General features: G+C 43.4%; 1 non-coding gene across 1 annotated transcript; it reads left to right on the plus strand.

Annotated features, from left to right (window-relative positions):
• The first annotated feature begins 3,631 nt into the window (after window positions 1–3,631).
• LOC132224365 (small nucleolar RNA SNORA74) lies at window positions 3,632–3,834 on the plus strand. The gene has a single exon (XR_009450660.1). It is a non-coding gene; the product is annotated as a small nucleolar RNA SNORA74 (small nucleolar RNA).
• The last annotated feature ends 17,586 nt before the right edge of the window (window positions 3,835–21,420 follow it).

The following is a 21,420-nucleotide window of genomic DNA, read 5'->3' on the forward strand; positions in this document are numbered from 1 at the left end:
ATGGAGGGGACAGGGCTGGGGAAAGGGGCCTCTTCTTAAAGAGGAATGGGCAGGGGGATAGGGATCCCTCTTTGAGGGGACAGGGCAGGAGGGAGGGGGCACCCTCCTTGGGGTGGGGACAGGGGAACCATCATGGAGGGACCCCCATCTCCTCTGATTTCCCCTCCATGGTGTGATCCCTGACCCCACTCTATGGAGGGTGCTCTCCCCCCTTCCCTGCCCCTCAAAGGGGGAACTCTATCCCCTGACCATTCCCCTCCATGGAGAGGACCCTTTGCCCCCTGCCTTGTACCTCCACTAAGGGTCCCCTGTCCCCAGTCCATGAAGGGTGCCCCTTCTCTACTGCCCTGTTTCCTCAAAGTGGGGGATCCCTATTCCCCTGCCCATTCTCCTTCATGCAGGATCATCTTTCCCTCCTCCCAGTCCTCTCCATTGAGGGTGTTCTGTCTCCACTCCACGGAGGGTTTCCCCTCCCCCTCCCCTGGCTCCTCAAAGGGGGGGTTCTTTGTATCCCTGCCCATTTACTGCCATGGAGGGTCCCCTTCCCCGCTGTCTTGCCCCTCCATGGACGGTCCCTTGGGACATGGGCATTCCCTTTTTTCCTTTTCCCCTGTCCCCTTCCCAGGGTCCCATGTCCCACCTGTCCACTGACCCCTCCCATGGTACCCTGTCACCCCTGCCCTACTTTGTGGTGACAGGGCAGGGGAGGGTCAGGGCAAGGGAGAAAGGGTACTCTTTCCAGAGAGGGAAATGGGCAGGGGTACAAAGATCTCCTCAAAGAGGTGATTCTCTATCCCCTTGCTCATACCCCATGTCCCTTCAAAGGTGGGGGGTTCCTTGTACCCCTGCTCATTCACCATGGAATGTCCTCTGTCTCCCCTCCGGGTCCCATCCATGGAGGGTCTCCTTTACCCTGGGCCCTGTCCTTCCAAGGTGGGTCCTCCTGTCCTCATTCCATGTAGTTTACCCCCTTCAACCCCGTCCTGCCCATCAAAGGGGAGGTTCCTGGTACCCCTGCCCATTCATCTCAATGGAGAGGAAAGGGAAGGGTTGAGAGAACACCTTCCATGGAGGGAAATGGGCAGGGGAGAGGGAACACCACCCCTAGAGGGCAGGACAGAGGAGGAGGGGCACCCTCCATGGAGAGTTAGGGAAAGGGAGAAAGGGGACCCTTCATGGAGGGGAATGGGCAGGGGTAAAGGGATGCCCCTTTGATGGGATAGGGCAGAGGGGAGACGGCACATTCCATGGATTGGTTACAGGGAACTCTCCATGGAGGGGCTAGTACAGGGGGGGATAGGGGATTCTACATGGAGGGGAAATGGCAGGAGTACAAGAAACCCCCTTTTAGGGGACAGGACAGGGAAAGAGGCACCCTCCATGGAGTGGAGACAGGGCAGAGATGGGAGGGCACCCTCCTTGGAGGAAGAAGGTTAAGAAAAACAATGTCCTGCTCCCTCCATGGAGGGTGCCTCTACCCTCTGCCTGTGGAGGAAAATGAGCAGAGGGATAGGGCACCCCACCTTTTGAGGGGTCAGGAAAGGGTGAACAAAGGATTCTCCATGGATGGAGCAGTGCAGGGAGCACAGGGACCCTCCATGCAAGGGACAGAGTAGAGGAAACAGGGAACCATCCATGGAGAATGGGCAGGGGACAAAGAACCCCCATTTGAAGGGGCAGAGAAGGGGTGCCAGGGGGACCATGACAGGGGTGTCCTGTCCCCCTGCACTTTCCCCTCCATGGATGGTTCCCTGTCCTCCATGTCTTGCTCCTGCCATGGACAGTCCATTTCACCCTCTCCTTGCCCCCTCAAAGGGGGGATCCCTATCCCTCTGCCCATTTCCTCCACAGAAGCTCTGCTCTCCCCACTCCATGGAGGGGTCCCTCTCTCCCGGCTCTTTCCCCTCAGGGCGGTGTGGATAGGGGACTCTCCATTGAAGCAACAGGGCAGGGAAAAAGAAGACCCTTCGTGGCAGCGTCTGGGCAGGGAGGACAGTGGACCCTGCTTGGTAAGACAGGGGGCCATCCATGGATGGGATAGGGCAGAAGGGCCAGGGCAAAAGGGACAGGAGGTGGGGACACTGACCTCTCCATGGATGGTCCCCTGTCCTTACGAAGAAGGGTCCACTGTCCCCCATGCCCTGTCACAGCCTCGAAGGGTCTTCCTTTTTTTTTTTTAAGGGGAGAATGATGATTTATATATATAATGTTGATTTTTTACAGAGAGGAAGGGAGAGGGATAGAGAGTTAGAAAAATCAATGAGAGAGAAACATCGATCAGCTGCCTCCTGCACACTCCCTACTGGAGGTGCGGCCTCAACAAAGGTACATGCCCTTGACTGGAATCCGACCTGGGACCCTTGAGTCCACAGGCTGACGCTCAGTCCACTGAGCCAAACCGGTTAGGTCAGAGGTCTTCCTTTTCCTTGTCCTGTTGCTTCAGTGGAAAGTCCCCTATCCACTCTTCTGCATCCCTGCCCCTTCCAAAGGTCTCCTGTCCCCACTGCCCACCCCTCTCATGGTGCCCTGTCCCCCTGCCCTGCCTTCCCATGGAGGGGCCCCTGTCTCCCCTGCTCTGACCACTCTGTGGTTGGTCCCCTTGCCCCTCTGCCTTTTCCCTCCATGGAGGGTCTTCTGTTTCCCTGTCCTGACCCCTCACTCACAGGCATCTGAGGGGCATATGCTCTGGTCTGTCCAGTGTTCATCTCTCCTGCCTCCAGGCTGTGGCTACTGTCTGTACCTGAAGCACATTCTCACCCTCTTCATCTGTCTAAATCCTACCTGAGCCCTCAAGACACATCTCAAATATCATTTCAAATGTCAAATCACAAGCAGGGGAAGGGGGGTGGGGGTGGGGGCTGGGGGGTGGTGGGTGGGGGCTGTGTGATATGGGGTGTGGGATGTGGGGTGGCAGGTGGGAGTAGGGGGTAAGAGGGGTGTGGGGGGTGAGGGGTAGTATTGGGGTGTAGGGGCAGGCTGGTGGAAGGTTGCGGGTGAGGACTGGGGGTGTGGCGTGTGGGTAGCAGGAGGGGCTGGTGGGTTTGGGATGGCAGCTGGGTGCTGGGGGTGTTGGGTGTGGGGTGGCAGGTGGGTGCTGGGGGTGTTGGGTGTGGGGTGGCAGGTGGGGGTGGCGTGTTTGGAGTGGTGATAGGGTTGGCGGGTGAAGGGTGGGTGGAGGAAGAAGAGGGCATAGGGGCGATTAATGGTGATGGAAGGAGACTTGACTTGAAGGCAGTGAGCACACAATGCGATATACAAATGATGCATTATAGAATGGCACACCTGACCTATGCAATTTTATTAATGAATGTCACCCAAATAAGTTTGATTAAAATAAATAAAAAGTGGGTCTATTGAGGGTGATTAGGTTATGAGGGTCGAGCCCTCATGAATTTCATTATTACCCTTTTAAAAGATCCCCCATGCTATACTTATCAGGGTATCACTCTATATGTTATATTAATGTCAAACCACTATTATATACACTTGAAACTAATATTGAATGTCATCTCTAATTGAAAAAAATTAAAGTAGTAAAATAATTTTTAATAAGAATAAAAATGCAAATCAGAGTGATCTTTAAAAAATATAAATCAGATCAGTACACTCGGTGCCTACAAGCCTTAAGCGCTCCAGCAGGGGTCAGCTCTCCAGACAGAATCATGCCTGTGAGGGTTTTATACTTCTGGGAGAGGAATGCCCTGTCTTCTTCCTTCAGTTGCCCCCTTCACTGTTCTGGTGACATGTGGCACTGGTACAGGGCAGAACTGTGCTTCCATGAGAGTGAGCTAAGCATCACTTTGGTTGCTTTGTTCTAGTGAAGGTGCAGACACAGAAAAAACATTTTAAAAAATCTTAATGGTTCTAATAGCATTTCAACCCACCCAAGGGCCATTTATCTGCCCTTTCCTGCACCCAAACAGCCTGGCTCACCCAGCTTGAGGAAAGAAGGCAGGAATGGTGCTGCCCATGCAGCCAGTGAACGTGCATCTGCCCAGACATCTGAAGAGAACTGCAGTTATCTTAGGATGAAAATGGAGGGATGCATCTGTGAGGATCAGGTACGCACCAGAGGACTAAACTTTTTGTGACACAGTGATGGGATCAGAGCTGCAGGACATCACCACCATCTCACTCTCCCACTGCATCCCAGGGGACCATGAACCACCCACAATAAGAAGCAGCTCCATGGCCTCAGACAACCCACTGACCCTCTGCAAATCACTTGAGCTCACATGGCTGATCTCAGAAATCTTATGAATCCCAGAAATCTTAAACCCTACAAAGTAGCCTGTTTTGACATTTTAGTTCTACTCCTACAAAGAAAGCCAGGCCTGGGTCTTTTGTAGCCTTCTCAGAGGTGTGCGAGACCCAGGAGCTGGAAGCTAGACCTGGTATACCCTGGAACATTTGCTAAGTGCCCTCAAACCCAGCACAGACAACAAGTTTGAACCTGCATCAATCTGGTGAACACCGCTCACTCTACCTGAGAACTCACTGAGAAGTTACCTCATGCTACTTGAATACCTCCAGAGACTCTTTCAGTGACTGAGCTTAACAGGCACATGGCAGATGCAGGCAGGCAGAGGCAGATATCAGGGGTGTCTTGGGACTTTTGATGAACTTCCCCCAGTCCCACTGCAGGTAAAAATCAGCCTTGGTGCACTGCTTGGACTTTCTGAACTCACTCTAACCCAGCAGAGGCAGCCACAAACTGCGAATTGCTTTGCAGCTCCAAATAGAATGCCCAGGGCCAGTCACAGGAAGCATCTGAAATTGGCCGGCACCAGAATCCCTCCCAGGACAAACACACAGTGGCCAACTTTAGATGACATCAGAGCATGATCCAATTAGCTTAATATGCAGCATGTCCAAAGAGAGAGCTTGGCAGGCACCAGAACAGGATGAGACCACTTCAGCTCCATGTGGTCAGCACCTGAACAGCAGCTCATACAATGTGAGGTCAGGGTTGATCCTCACAGTCAGTCAGCCTGAAGGTCAACCATGAATAGGCCAATAGCATTGTGGACTCAACGACAACAGCAGGGCCCACATAACACACACAAGGGAGATTCCTATAACACTCAGCTCTGGAAAAAAGAAGACAGTGCCACTAGGTCTCACGGGACACCTACTACATAAGCCCACACTGCCAAGATTGGGCGTCTAATAGTGCAATACATAGAAACAAACACACAGAGACAGCCAAAATGGGTAGACAAAGAAACATGCCCCAAATTAAAGCACAGAAGACACCTTAAAAAAAAAAAAAGCTAAATGCAGTAGAGGCAAGCAACAACAGACACAGCATTAAAGAAGAAAATGGTTATAAGGGTTCTAAAGGAACTTAAGAATGGATGAAATCAGTGTGAACTTCAATAAAGAAATGGTAAGCATGAAAATGAACATATAAGCCATAAAAAAACAAGTTAGAAGTAAAGGATACAATGTCTGAAATGAAGAATACACTAGAAGAAATAGGCAATTGGATGAAGCAGAAGATCAAATCAGTGATTTGGCAGACAGGGGAGCAGAAGACAATGAGAGCAGCAAAAAGAAAAAAAAAATTAAATGAGGACTGTTTAAGGGATCTTTGGGACAACATGAATCCTAAGAACATGAATTGCATCAAAGAAGTACAAGAAAGAGAAAATAAAGAGCAGTAGATGGAGACCCTATTAAAATAAATAATGACAGAAACTTCCCTAACCTGGTGAAGAAAAAAGACAAGTCCAAGAAGCACAGAGAGTCCCAAACAGATGAACTCAAAAAGGCTCACACCAAAGCACATCATAATTAAAATGGCAAAGATTAAAAACAAAGAGAAAATCTTAAAAGCAGAAAGAGAAAGGTACTTAGTTATATACAAGGGAGCTCCCATAAGAGTGTCAACTAATTTGTCAACAGAAATATTGCAGGCTAGAAAGGATTGGCACGAAATATTCAAAGTGATGTAAAGCAAGGAACTGCAATTAAGACTACTCTGCCTAGCAAGGCTATCATTTAAAATTGACAGAGAAATAAAGAGCTTCCCAGACAACCAAAAGCTAAGGAAGCTCATTATCACCAAACCAGTATTTCAAGAATTGTTAAAGTATCAAGAAGAAGGGAAAAAAATAGGAACATAGTTAAAAGAATAGAATGGCAAAATATACATACCTATCAATAATCACTTTAAATGTAAATGGCTCCCATGTACCAATTAAAAAACATGGTAACTGAATGGGTAAGAAAACAAGACCTACCTCAGAATGGAGTATACAAACTAAAAGTAAAGGGAGGAAAAATATATTTCATGCAAATGAGAATGAAAAAAAATACTGGGGTAGCAATACCTATATGTGACAAAACAGACTTAGAACAAAGACTGTCTTAAGAGACAAAGAAGGACCCTACATAATGATAAAGGGAGCAATCCAAGAAGAGGATATACCCCTTTAAACATTTATGTCCCTGACATAGGAGCACCTAAATATATAAAGAAATTCTTGATGGATGTAAAGGGAGAGATTGACAGCAATACGGACATAGTAGGGGATCATAATACCCCACTGACATCAATGGATATATATGCCAGACAGAAAATCTAAAAGGAAATAGTGACCTGAAATGACATACTAGATCAGGTAGATTTAATTGGTATCTGCAGAGCATTTCATGGCAAAGCAGCAGAATATAAATTTTCAAATGCACATGGAATATTTTCTAGGATAGACCACATGTTAGAACACAAAACATGTCTCAATAAATTTAAGAAGATTGAAATTATATCATAAATGTTCTCTAACCATAATGACATAAAACTAGAAATCAATAAGAAAAAAATACTGGTATACAGGTGATATATTATAGAATTGTACACACCTAAAACCTGTCATCCCAATAAATTCAACAAAGAAGAAAAAAAAAAACAATGAGAAGCAAAACAAACAAACAATTCCAGTGATGGATAGTGGTGATTGTTCCACAACATCAATGTATTTAATACAGCTGAATTGTATACTTAAATGTGGTTAAAATTGTATATCTTACATTAAATAATTTTGCCATAATAAAAGTTATTATTTATAAGATAAAAAAAGAAGAAAATGTAAAGCACACAAAGACATAAAGACTAAATAACATGTAACTGATGAATGGGTTAACAATGAGATCAAAAAAGAAATCAAAAGATAACTTGAAACAAATGAAAATGGGAACCAAACGATCCAAAATCTATTGGACACAGCAAAAGTAGTTCTAAGAAGGAAACTTCAAAACATTACAGGCCTACCTCAAGAACAAGAAAAATCTCAAATAAATAATCTAACTTTACACTTAGAGGAATTAGAAAAGAGAAAAACAAACAGCTCAAAATGAGAACAAAGGAAATAATAGAGCAGAAATAAAAAAGAGTCTAAAAAAATACAAAAGATCAATGAAGCTAGAGTTGTTCACAGTGGTTAGAGCGTCCACACACCAAATGGTTATGGGTTCAATTCCTGGTCAAGGGCACGTACCTGGCTTGCAGGTTCAATCCCTGACCCTAGTTGGGCATGTGCAGGTGGGAACCAAATGGAGAGTCTCTCTCACAGGAGGAGGGAAACCAATTAATATATATCTCTCTCCCTGTTTATCTCTTCTCTTCCTCCTCCTTTCTCTCCTCCCTTCCATTCTCTCTAAAAAATTCAAATGGAAAACGATATCCTCTGGTGATGATTAACAGCAATGAAAAAAAAAATCAAAAAACAAAAATACATGATTGACAAACCATTATCCAGACTCATCCAAAAAAAAAAAAAAGTGAGGAACCCTGTTAATAAAATCAGAAATCAAAGAGTAAAAACAACTGACTCGACAGAAATACAATGATTGTAAGAAAACATTACAAACAACTATATGCCAACACATTGGACAATCTGAACAAAATGGATGAATTCCTAGAAATATACAATCTTTCAAAACTCAGTCAGGAAGAAGAAGATCTGAATAGACCTATTACAACTCAGGAAACCGAAGCAGTAATACAAAAATTCCCAACAAACAAAAGTGCTGGACCAGAAGGAATTACAGGTGAATTTTATCAAACTTGCCAAGAACTAATACCTGTTCTTCTCAAATTATTCCAAAAAATTCAAGACTAGAGAAGACTCCCAAACTCATGTATAAGGTCAGCATTATTGTCATTCCAAAACCAGAATAAAGCCATTAAAAACAAAGTTCAAAAAAAAAGTTCATGCCAATATCTCTGATGAACATAGATGCTAAAATCATCAAAAATATTAGCAAACTGAATCCAGCAGTATGTTAAAAAATCCATACACTATGATCAAGTGGGCTTTATTCCAGAGATGCAAGATTGGCACAATATCCACAGATCAATAAACATGATGCACCATATACACAAAATGAAGGATAAAAACCATCTGAACATATCAACAGATGCAGAAAAAGCATCTGATAAAATCCAGCACCCATTTATGATAAAGCTCTCAGCAAAGTAGGAATAGAGCGAACATACCTCCACATAACAAAAGCCATATATAACAAACCCACAGACAGCATCATTCTCAATCAGAAAAACTAAAAGCATTTCTCTTCTGATCAGAAACAATATAGGGATGTCTATTTTTACCACTCTTATTCAACATAGTACTGGAAGTCCTAGCCATAGCAATCAGACAAGAAGAAGAAATAAAAAACAACCCAAACAGAAAGGAGGAAGAAAAACTCATTATTTGTGGATGACATTTTACTGTATATAAAAAACCCTAAAGATTCCACCAAAAAACTACTAGAATTCATCAATGAATTTAGTAAAGTAGGAGGATGCAAGGTAAATATTGAGAAAGCAGTTGCAGTTCTATATACCAATAATAAACTATTTGTTTCAAGGGAAACTCAGAGGGCAATCCCAGTTAAAATTGCCTCAAAAAAAACACAAAACAAAACAAAACAAAAAAACACCTAAGGCCCTGATTGTGTGGCTCAATTGATGGGAGCATCATCTTGTACACCTAATGGTCACAGGATCAGTTCCTGGTCAGGGTGCATACCTAGGTTCTGGGTTCCATCCCTTGTCAGGGTGTTTGGAAGGCAACCGATTGATCTCTCTCTCTCTCTCTCTCTCTCTCTCTCTCTCTCTCTCTCTCTCCTCTCTCAAATAAATAAAAGCATATCCTCAAGTGAGGATTTAAAAAAAGAAGAGAGACATTGTCTCTCCTATAAAAATGAAATAAAGCAAAACACCTAGGAATAACTGTAAGCCAGGACTCAAAAGACCTGTATTCAAAAAAAAAAAAAAGACCTGTACTCAGAAAATTATAAGACACTGAATAAATAAATAAATTGATGAAGATACAAATGCACATAATGAGTTCTTGGATAGAAAGAATTAACATCACTAAAATGTTCATCCTACCTAAAGGAATCTACAGTCTCAATCCAATTCCTACCAAGATTCCAATGGCATATTTCACAGAACTATAACAAATATTCCAAAAATTGATATGGAACCACAAAAGACCCTGAATAGCCACAGCAATCTGGAAAAAGAAGAACGGACTTGGAGGAATTACGCTACATGATATCAAATTAACTACAGGCCATAATAATCAAAACAGCCTGGTACTGGCATAACAATAGACATATAGATCAATGGAAAAGAATAGAAAGCCTCAAATAAACCAATGTCTTTTTGGTTAATATTTGACAAAGGACACAAGCACATACAATGGAGTAAAGATAATCTATTCAATGAATGATGGGAAAATTTGACAGATCTATGCCAACAAAAGAAAAGAAAAGAAAAGAAAAGAAAAGGAAAGAAAAGAAAAGAAGGGAGAAGAAATTAGACCACCTTCTAACACCACACAAAATAATAAACTAAAAAATGGATTAAATACTTAAATGTAAGATTTGAAACCATAAAAATCTTTGAAGAAAACATAAGCAGTAAGATCTTGGACATTTCTTATAGCAATATATAATTTTTCTGACATATATCCTCAGGCAAAGGAAACAACAAAAAATAATAAACAAATGGGACTACATCAAACTAATTTTTTTTACACAGCAAAGGAAACCATCAACAAAATGAAAAGACAACCCACGGAATGAGAAAACATGTTCACTAATGATATATCTGATAAGGGGTTAATATCCAAAATTTATAAAGAACTGACAAAACTCACACAAAACAAACAATCCAATTTAAAAATGAGCAAAGGACATGAATAGACACTTCTCCAAGAGGGACACACAGATGACCCACAGACATATAAAGAGATGCTCAGCATCACTAATCATTACAGAAATGGAAAGGAAAACTGCAATGAGGTATCACCTTGTACCTGTCAGAATGGCTATCATCAATAAATCAACAAGTGTTGGTGGGAAGTGGAGAAGAGGGAACACTTGCGCACTGTTGGTGGGAATGCAGATTAGTGTAGCCACTGTGGAAAGCAGTATGGAGTTATTTCAGAACATTAAAAATGGAACTGCCTTATGACCCTTCAATTTCACTTCTGAGAATATATCTGAAGAAACCTGAAACACTGACTCAATAGGATATATGCCCATCAGTAGAGGAGTGGCTGAAAAAGCTGTGGTACATGAACACAATGGAATACTACTGAGCCGTAAAAAGGAAGGAAATGAAGGAAATCTTACTCTTTGCAACAGCATGGATGGACCTGGTGAGTATTATGCTACGTGAAGTGAAATTAGTCAGTTAGAGAAACACAAGTAACTTATGATTTCACTTATATGTGGAATCTAATGCACAAAAATTAAACAACAAAAAAATAGAAACAGACTCATAGATACAGACAACAGACTGACCAGTGTCAGAGGAGAAGGGGGCTGGGAACTGGGTGAAGAGTAAAGGGATTATGCTAAGAAAAAAATTCTCATAGAGCCCTAACCGGTTTGGCTCAGAGGATAGAGCATCGGCCTGGGGACTGAAGGATCCCAGGTTCAAGTCTGGTCAAGGGCATATACCTTGGTTGCAGGCACATCCCAAGTAGAGGGTGTGCAGGAGGCAGGTGATCGATGTTTCTCTCTCATCAATGTTTCTAACTCTCTTTCCCTCTCCCTTCCTCTCTGAAAAAAATCAATAAAATATATTAATAAAAAAAATCTCATAGACAGACAGACAGCAGTATGGAGATTACCACAGGGAAAGGTGTTGGTAGAAGGGGGTATAGAAAAGATAATGGTGATGGAAGGAGACATGACTTGGGGTGGTGAACACAGTACAATATACAGATGATGTATTATAGAATTGTGTACCTGGAAGCTATTTAATTTTATTAACCAATCTCACCCCAATACATTCAATTTAAAAAAAAAAAAAGGAAGGACATGTGATACATGCTGCAACCTGAAGACATGATGCTCAGTGAAACAAGCCAGTCACAGAAAGACAAATACTGTGTGATCCCACTCACATGAGGCCTCTGGAGCTGTCAGTCATAGAGACAGAGGTAAGATGGAGGGGACCAGGGGTGGGGGAGGAGGATGGGACATTATTTAGTGGGGACAGAGTTTCAGTTGGAGAAGATGGGAGCAGTGATGGAGATGATGGTGGTGACAACCACACAACACTGTGAGCTCAACAGCACTGAATTGTGCATCAAAAATAGTTAAAATGGTAAATTTTATTGTGTATATTTTACTGTGATAAAAATATTCAAAAAATAAACAGCAACAACAAAAAAACAGGCCAGGTCTTACACACAGAGCCGTGGTGGGACGTGCTCAGTCTACCTGATCTCTTGCTCCCACGAGGCCGCTGGGTACACAGTGATGAAAAGAACTTGGGGTCCGAGATCCCTTAAGTAACCTAGGACAAGCCTCATTCCCTCCTGTTTACCTTACAGGCCTCTTAAGAGAAGGAAAGGATGCCATGTTGGGGGAGTCGCCACTGTGTGCGCAGGCGCAGAGAGGTGTCCGCACAGCAAAGTGCTGCTTTCTCACACCTTTGAGGACAGCTGAGCAGCCCTGCCTGATGCACAGCCACCCACAGCTGATGGATGGAACCCGCATGGCGACCCAGCCCACCATCAGTGCCACATAGACCTGCGCAGGGACCCTCTGAGAAGTGCCAGACAGGACATAAAAGGTGACCTGTTTTTAATGTTCACATTAATAAATGTTTTAATCTGGAAAACATTGATTTCATGTAGTAATTGTGCTACTATTACTTTCCAAAGTAGTAACTCCTAGGACTGTGCTGGTGATGCTACTACTTGGGGACACACATTAGAATCAGATGGGATTATTGTTCAAGGCTGTCAGTGTGTTTTTGTTAAACATGTGTTAAATTTGTTTGTTTTAAATATGATTTTCAATTGATTTGAGATAGAGATGAAGGGAGAGGGAGAGAGAGAAACATTACCAGGGTTTCCATGATACCCCTCAGGTATGACGATTTACCAGAATGATTCACAGAACTCTATTCCCACAACACGACTGTTCCACTATACACCCCCTTTAAAAACTTTTATTCATATTCTACCCAAAGTATTTCTCTTCTTTTAATGATACTCTCCTTAACCTTAGGCAAAATTTCATCATTCAATGCTACTCTTGAACCTAGTTTGCAGGTCTTCTATTAGGCATTTTATTGTAATTTTAGGTTAGTTGCATGTGCCTCTTAATCGATCATTGCCTTCCTAAAATCAATGCTTATGATATTTTTGCTCTTTATCCTCTGCAGTGTCTTTCATTCACAGAACATATACACTGTCTTTCATCACAGAATACATGTACTCCCACATATGTATGTGCACGCATGTATGTATGTATGCATGTATCTATCTGAATATATTTGTATGTATATACTTGCGTGTATAATGTAGGTAATTTTTTTGTCATGAGCAAAGGTGCATCCCCCAAAAGGAGTCACTCACACATTGGTATGTTCCCACAATGCCAGGTTTATTAGGGGAGACCTCCCCAGTTAGCCCAGAGTCGCATGCAGGTTGCACACAGAGAGGGGGAACTTATGTGATAGAAGTGAGCAGAGCTAGCATCCAGTGCAAAGTTGTGGTCATTGGAGGCCATCTGTAGATTGAGTGAAGTGTAGGTGTCAAGCCAGGCAGCGACAGTGGCGGCATGCATCCTGTGGGGTGGAAGTCTGGCAGGGCCTTGAATCTGACAGATACAGGCAAGCTCAAGCCCCAAGCACACTGGTTGGTCAGAGCTCTGAGTGCTTTAAAAAATCTGGATAGCCCTAACCGGTTTGGCTCAGTGGATAGAGCGTCGGCCTGCAGACTCAAGAGTCCCACGTTTGATTCCAGTCAAGGGCATGTACCTTGGTTGCAGGCACATACCCAGTGGGGAGTGTGCAGGAGGCAGCTGATCGATGTTTCTCTCTCATCAATGTTTCTAACTCTCTATCCCTCTCCCTTCCTCTCTGTAAGAAATTAATACAATATATTTAGAAAATTAATAATAATAAAATATCTGGATATATAAAATGCTATGACATGCACTGACCACCAAGGGGCGTGTGTGGAACATGGCGGGCATCAGCCATGGTGGGATGGCAGAGTAGGTGAGCGGGGTGGGAGCACCAGACCAAGGTGGGACGCCTGTCGCTGTCATCGGGGAAAGCCTCTGGTGGTTACTGAAAAGCCTTTGCTCCTGCACACCATGGTCCCGCCCAGTGCTCGTACCTGCTGACAGCATGGAGTGATTGGGGCTGGCGCCATCAGTGGGTGCAAGTGGCAGCTGCCATCCCCCATCACTCCTAAGGGCTTCTCCACCTCCCCCTGCTCCTGAGGGGTGATCGGGGCAGCAGCCGCTGCTCACCCCCGCGGCTGGCACCGGCCCCGATCACTCCACACCATCAGCAGGTGCAAGCGGGCCCAGCGCCATCAGCATGTGGGAGCGGGGCTGCCAGCAGACAAGGGACTGGGGGCTGTGGCAGGAGGGGTCAGGCTGAGACCTTCCCCTGTGTTCACCACAGCCTCATGGCCCACAGTTCCTTTCAAGGTGCATGAATTTGTGCACTGGGCCCCTAGTGTGTATATATGAGAAAAAGAGAGGGAGGGGTAAATAGAGAGAGAGAGAGAGAGTGAGTTGCTGTTCCATGTTGTTCCACTTATTAATGCCTTCATTGGTTAATTCTTGTATGTGGCCTGACCAGGGATCAAACCCACAACCTTGGCATATCAGGGCGACATGCTAACCAACTGAGCAAACTGACCAGGGCTGGAAAGTCTGAGTTCTTAAAGCCCACACAGGGTGGAGGTCCCACTCATATGAGTGTCTAGATGGAGTCCTATTTAAGTGTCCAGACTTGTGGTTTTGCATATCCAGGCACCTCCTAAAAGTGTTCCCATTGCACCCCATTACCTCAGTTTGACATAGTACTTGACATACCTGTCATTGCTGACACTGACTTTAATTAAATGTATGCAAAAAGTTGAAAAAAGAGAGTGAGCATGGGAAAGACTTTTTCTTTTTGTGATGAAGCTAGCTAAAAATTGAATTGTTATTATAGGGGTTTTAAAAATTAAGCTTTAATATCAATGGTGTACCTATGCAAAACAAAAACTTTTCTTTCATCTGCTTAAAAGACAAATGTCCTTTGAACCATTGCTCTTCTGATGATAAATTGTAAAAAGCGTTTCTTATCAAGTAATCTGCAAGTACAGCAAATATTCTGTTTTATCAAAATAATTTTATGTGTTTTATGTTGCCTTAATTAGGTCTTCGATTACTTAAGAAAACTGAACCTTTTCAATAGTAAGAACTAACCCTCTGTATTGGTATGTAAAATCTTATATTGTTGCTTTGGTCAAATAGACCATTAATTATTATTACATAATAATGTGTGATCTTACTTAATCAAGTGTACTAAAACCTTTTGATATTTTTACCAACTTCTCAAGAATCAAATTCTAAAGAAATTCTGACCACAAACTAACTCTGAGGTTTTTAAGAAGGTCCCTAGAATTTTCAAAAGATTTGTTCTCTTTCCTTATAAAAGGGGAGATATTAAACTAATTATACTCATTCAGTATGTTAAATTACATGAGCTGCATTATTAAATAAGTGATGATAAAACTTCTTAGGTGTTTTTCACGGGGCAATATAAGTTGTTCTAGAGAAATTGTATGAAATTCCTAAAACACTGATATAGTCTGGTATAATGTTATCCCTTGTAATTCTAGTTATTATCTTAAAATATTTGGTGTCACAGAAATAACCAAATTTCCTTGTCAATTTCATTGTAGTGACTTCTCAATTAGATCTCTAATAATGGCCAACAAGAAAATTGCCTTCTTACTGCTATTCCATTACCTTCTTAAATTGCTATTATCAAAACTGAGGTTCATAGTAAAAATACTGAACCTGAGTATTAGTCAGGGAAGTGCCCTGGTAACTGACTTTAATGCAAAGGCAGCAGCAATCTATTTATATAAAATAGAGGAATATGCAAATTATCCGGGATGCATCACATCACAACTATTCACAGGGTGGGCGGGCTGCGGGGCCATGGGGTGGGCCTCCAGGTCTAGCACGATTTCCTCCTGCCCAGGCAGACTCCCCCATGGCCCCGCAGCTGAATCTCGACACCAACCTGGGGTTTACTAAACTTCACTGGAACTGCTCCCCATACCCCCACCCCTTGCCCCGGGACAACGCTGCCTGCAGCAGGGCACCCCAGCAGCCTCTTGACAGGCAGGCGGCCAGGGAGAGCTGAGTGGGGTGGGGGTTTCAGGGAGCCATGGAGGGGCAGGGCAGCCGGAGCCAAGTTCCCAGGGGTCTGAGGATAGTGCCTGACAGGAGCCTGACTGCAAAGAAGGAAGAGGAAGCGGCCTTGGGGAGCTCTTCCAATCCCTCTGCATGGACACCCTACCCCAGCCCCCACATCCCAGGGGGGACGGGGAGGCTGACTGGACAGGGAGAAGACCCAGCCTCAGGGGTAGCCACAGCCTGCACCTTCGACTCCCAATCTCTTCCACCGCCACCCCCGCCAGGGGCGACCACAGCAATAGCATGCCTCATGCCAAGGAGGACCCATCAGCGCCCCCGAGGTACCCAGGGCCTGTGGCCCACCGCTGCTGGGCCCCCTCCACTGGGGCCGGGCACACCTCTCCTCCTTACAGACCCATCCCCCACCCCCAGCAGCAGCACCTTCTCCACAGCAAAAGCGCACTGAGCCTCGCCCTCCTAGCCCGCCTGGCCCCGCCCTGGCCCGTCCCAGCCCCGCTCCAGGAGATTGGAGCCCCGCCCTGAGCACAGACAGCTGGGAAATGGCCACATACAATTTAAAGAATGGCACCAAGCAGGGAAGTTTCACAGTTACTCCCCCTTTGGCCTCGTCACCCCCTAGTATCCCTCTACTTTCCCCCCCCTAGCACCTCCAGGGACAACCACCGCTACAGGGCTGCTGGCCAGAGCCTGCCCCTCTGAGGCCTGCGGAACCCTCTGCAAAGCTTTGATAGCTACAGTCCCAGGAAACAATCATGCCTCCTCCCCTAATCAGCACCTGCTACCTGCGAAGGTACCCGAGGGCTTAAAAATAACAATCCCTTCCCATTTAGACATCACTTACTTGATTAAACATTTCTAGGTTTATTAGCTCAAAACCTCCTCATGACAACCCAGAGAGGTAGACAGAGAAGAGATTACAATTTCCATGGTATATGTGTATGTATGTATTCAGAAATGAAGCTCAGAGAGGAAAAGTGTCAAGCCCAGTGGTTCCCAAGGTGCAGCACATGCCCCACAGGGGGGCAATTTTATTTTCAATAGGGGCATTTCGAGAAAGAGTTAACAGTGAATTTTTTGCATTTCTTATGGTTCTAGGGGGCCTTATCTATAGTGTATCCTATATAATGAAAGGCTAATATGCAAATGACCGAATGGTGGAATGACTGGTCATTATGAGGCGCACTGACCACCAGGGGGCAGACACTCAACACAGGAGCTGCCCCCTGGTGGTCAGTGTACTCCCACAGGGGGAGCATCGCTCAGCCAGAAGCTGAGCTCACAGCTGGCAAGAACAGCGGCAGTGGTGGGAGCCTCTCCTGCCTCCGTGGCAATGCTAAGGATGTCCAACTGATGGCGTAGACCCACTAAGCCATCAATTGGACAACCTCCCAGGGCTCCCGGGCTGTGAGAGGGCTCAGGCCAGGCTGAGGGATGCCTCCCCCCAAAGTGCACAAATTTCATGCACCGGGCCTCTAGTAGAATTTATAGAGATCATGGCACATGAAGTCCATTCTGCTGCAACAACAACAAAAATAGTCCTTCATTGCCAATTTTTTTTTTTTTTTAATCCTGACATCCCTGTAACATGGCAACAGTTTTCTGAATTTGAGAAACTTAGATGGGTAAACAATGCCTATACATTAAATGAACATTCAGGGCTATGGGAAACTCAGGAAAACAACTTGTTTTTTTCAGGCTTCCTCGCAAATCCTATTTTTCATTTTTGCCTTTCTTTACCCACCATAGTGCACTGAAGATAAACTATTTTGTTCTCAGACTTCCTCCCTCTGAACCCTTTTAGCTCCTCCAACTTGACTTCACTCAACTGTCACTTAGTATGAGTTATCAATACCTTCTCATTGATGGGTATGTTTTCCAAATAGGTTAAAGCCTTCCCTTGCCTCAAGGCTGATGCCCTCCCAGTTAGAAAATGTGCTTTGACTTCACATGAGGCACTTGTACCAGTAGACCAGTGTTTATTGGAATAAAACCATCTGTTAATCCCTCATCATCATGTGCTAGTATGACCAGCTACTGTATGTCTTTAATGTCTTATGCTCAAGCCCATCATTAACAAATCAAAGAAGATTTTCCAGACTTCAATTCAAATGATCCTTTAGATCAGAGCCCAGAGCAGGGATGGGCAAACTTTTTGATTCGAGGGCCACAATGTGTTCTTAAACTGGACCGGAGGGCCGGAACAAAAGCATGGATGGAATGTTTGTGTGAACTAATATAAATTCAAAGTAAACATCATTACATAAAAGGGTACGGTCTTTTTTTTTTAGTTTTGTTCATTTCAAATGGGCCGGATCCGGCCCGCGGGCCATAGTTTGCCCACGGCTGGCCCAGAGCCTAGTAACTGCGTGTTCTGGAAGCATCATTGGAAGAGGACAGCCCTTGAGTCCTGTTGAAAGGGACCTTATCAACTGCTCCTGATCATTGACACTGCTGCAAATCTAGAAGACACTGAGCTTTAGGTACACATCTCACAGCTAAGGAAGGCTTCACTTGATACCTGATTCTGTACAAGCAATGAAGACCTTCAAAACAAACTGACTAGGAAAAGAAGTAACTGATGTGCATGACTAGATCTAGACTTCTGCACAAGACACTGGATCAAGACTTCCTACTTTAGCCAAACATAAAACCCTTTCTTATCTTATTTCTTCCCTTACTCTAGCATTAGCCTAGAAAATAATGCCATTATTCATATCATCTAGGCCATTGCTCAAAGGGTAACCTTTGGAATTTTTATTTCAAACTAAGAGAAAACCTTACTGACCCATTGTTTGAGTGGGCAATTGTGTCCTCACAGAATTTCTTTGTCTGTGGTCGTTTTTATTCTTCTTTAACCTATGACTGTCTAGATTTCTGGCACAGAGCTAGGCAATGTCTCTTAAATTATCTAGCTGAAACCTCACAATGTTCTTAAAATCTGTGCTCCAATGTGGCAGACATTATTTCCCTCATACTTCTTGGAAGTAAGCAAGTCACATAGCTAAACCCATGTCAGTGGGAGACTGAAAAACTATCCTCCTCTCACAGGGAAGGAACAGCAGATATTTTTAACATAAAGTCCATCCATTACACAGTGTTTCTTTTTAAAAAAATACCCAGCCAAGATCTTATATGCAGGTAGCAATTTAATTTACCAAATCACCCTGTCTTAGACATTTAACAAGTACATAACTAATGCAATTATTACAGTTTTCTTATTATATTCCATGTTGTAGTAGACACACTCAATCTTGAGATTCACTCCCCTATACATTTTCTATTAAACAAAATTCTGGACAACTTGTTCCTGCTTCTGGAACATGGAAAGCCTATTGCTTCTTCCACTAGTTAAGATATAGCAAGTTCAGAGGCACATGCATTTTCCTTTTTTAAAAAAATATATTTTTATTTATTTCAGAGAGGAAGAAAGAAATAGAAACATCAATGATGAGAGAGAATCATTGATTCACTGCCTCCTGCATGCCCTCTACTGGGGATCAAGTCCGCAACCTGAGCATGTGCCATTGACCAGAATCGAACCTGGGACCCTTCAGTCTGCAGGCCAAGGCTCTGTCCTCTAAGCCAAAGCAGCTAGAGCTGCAATTTGCTTTGAAGTAGTGGTAAATACCCCATTCTGAATCATTTCTCTGCTGAACCCCATTGGTGTTGATTCAGGATACAAGGAATCCAAATAAAATAAGAAAACTAAAAGTACTTTTGTCTTTGTAAAAGTAATTTTAATTATGAGTCTTAAAGTGAACAGTTTACAACTTATGCCTGTGTACTGTGCAACACAATAAGGATTATGTGTTGCATAAAAAGTCAGATAAACCATGTCAGATAAATGTATTTAAGTTTTATTTTATCACAACAGTAAACTCTGTTCATATATTTACTTACTGCTCATGAATAATGAATCACCTCATAGCCTAGAATAATAACAATGATGATGATATATTGCACATGGTTAATATTCATCTTACTTTGAACAAACCACAAATCCACTGACGATCATAAACCTGCACCACTTTTGCTCCACTGCATAGAAGTTACAATATTTTTCCTATAAACACAGACCATATCTTGCATAGTCAATTGTTTAATTCGTTTTTTTAATCCCTACATTTTTAAATACATTTTTATTGATTTCAGAGAGGAAGGAAGGGGAGAGATAGACAGAAACATCAATGGTGAGAGAGAGTTGTTGATCGGCTGCCTCCTGCATGCCCCGCACCAGGAATCGAGCCCACAACCCAGGCATATGCCCTTGACCAGAATGGAACCCAGGGCCCTTCAGTCCACAGGCCGACACTCTATCACTAAGCCAAACTGCCTAGGGCAGTGATGGCGAACCTTTTGAGCTTGGAGTGTCAGCATTTGGAAAAACCCTAACTTAACTCTGGTGCCGAGTCACATATAGAAATTTTTTGATATTTGCAACCATAGTAAAACACTTATATTTTTGATATTTATTTTATATATTTAAATGCCACTTAACAAAGAAAAATCAACCAAAAAAATGAGTTCACGTGTCACCTCTGACACATGTGTCATAGGTTTGCCATCACTGGCCTAGGGCCAATTAATAAATTTATAAAGTCAATAGAAAACACATGGAAGCAAAATAAATACATTCAAAACGCAAGCTGGTGATCTTTATACAGATCTTTATGTGGTCTGATCAAAAGGACATCTGCCTGTTGCATATTAGATATTATCTAGGACCACTGTGCTGCTCAGGTCCAGAAATGGCACTCACCTTTCACTTTTTATGAAAATCAGGATGATACATACAATACAATGCAAATGGTGTCCCCTGTAGTATGATGTTGGTAGTATGGAGACCAACCCTCTCATCTAATAGATGTGGAACTTAGATCCATGCAAAGTCCTCTGACAGATTCTTTTTTTTTTTTTTTTTTTTAAATATATTTTATTGAGTTTTTACAGAGCGGAAAGGAGAGAGATAGAGAGTTAGAAACATCGATGAGAGAGAAACATCGATCAGCTGCCTCCTGCACATTCCCCACTGGGGATGTGCCTGCAACCAAGGTACATGCCCTTGACCGGAATCGAACCTGGGACCTTTCAGTCCGTAGGCCGACGCTCTATCCACTGAGCCAAACCAGTTTCGGCCTCTGACAGATTCTTAAGCCTGGATTTCATTATACATTACCCAAGCCTATAGAATGTAAAACACCCCGAATGAACCCTAATGTAAACTATCGCTCTTAGGTGATAATAATGTGTCCATGTAGGTGCATCCATTGAGACAAATGTACCCTCCGGTGGTGATGTTGATAATGGGGAGACTAAGCATGTGTGGAGGCAGAGAGTATATTAGAAATCTCGAAATGTTGCTGTGACCCTAAAACTGCTCTAAATAAAATAGTCATTTAAAAAGATAAAGTAATGGATTAGCTGTGATGTGTGGGGAATAACGAAGTTTCAAAAACCGTCTCTCACTTTCCAGTTTGTTCCTCGACAGATGACGGTACCGGTTGCTGAAAGAGAGGACACCAAAAGGCCAGTTTTAGGCAGAAGATTATCAGGTTTGAACATCTTGACCTGGATGCGCTTTTGAGACATGTATGTAGAAATATAAAATGGATAAATGGATGTATTGATCAAGAATCCAGAGGAAAAAAATTGGACTAGAGGTAGAAATATAGGAGTCCCTAGTTAGCGCACCATCAGGAAGTAAAGACA

Source organism: Myotis daubentonii, chromosome 1, assembly GCF_963259705.1.
Source record: "Myotis daubentonii chromosome 1, mMyoDau2.1, whole genome shotgun sequence".
NCBI classification, from domain to species: Eukaryota; Metazoa; Chordata; class Mammalia; order Chiroptera; family Vespertilionidae; genus Myotis; species Myotis daubentonii.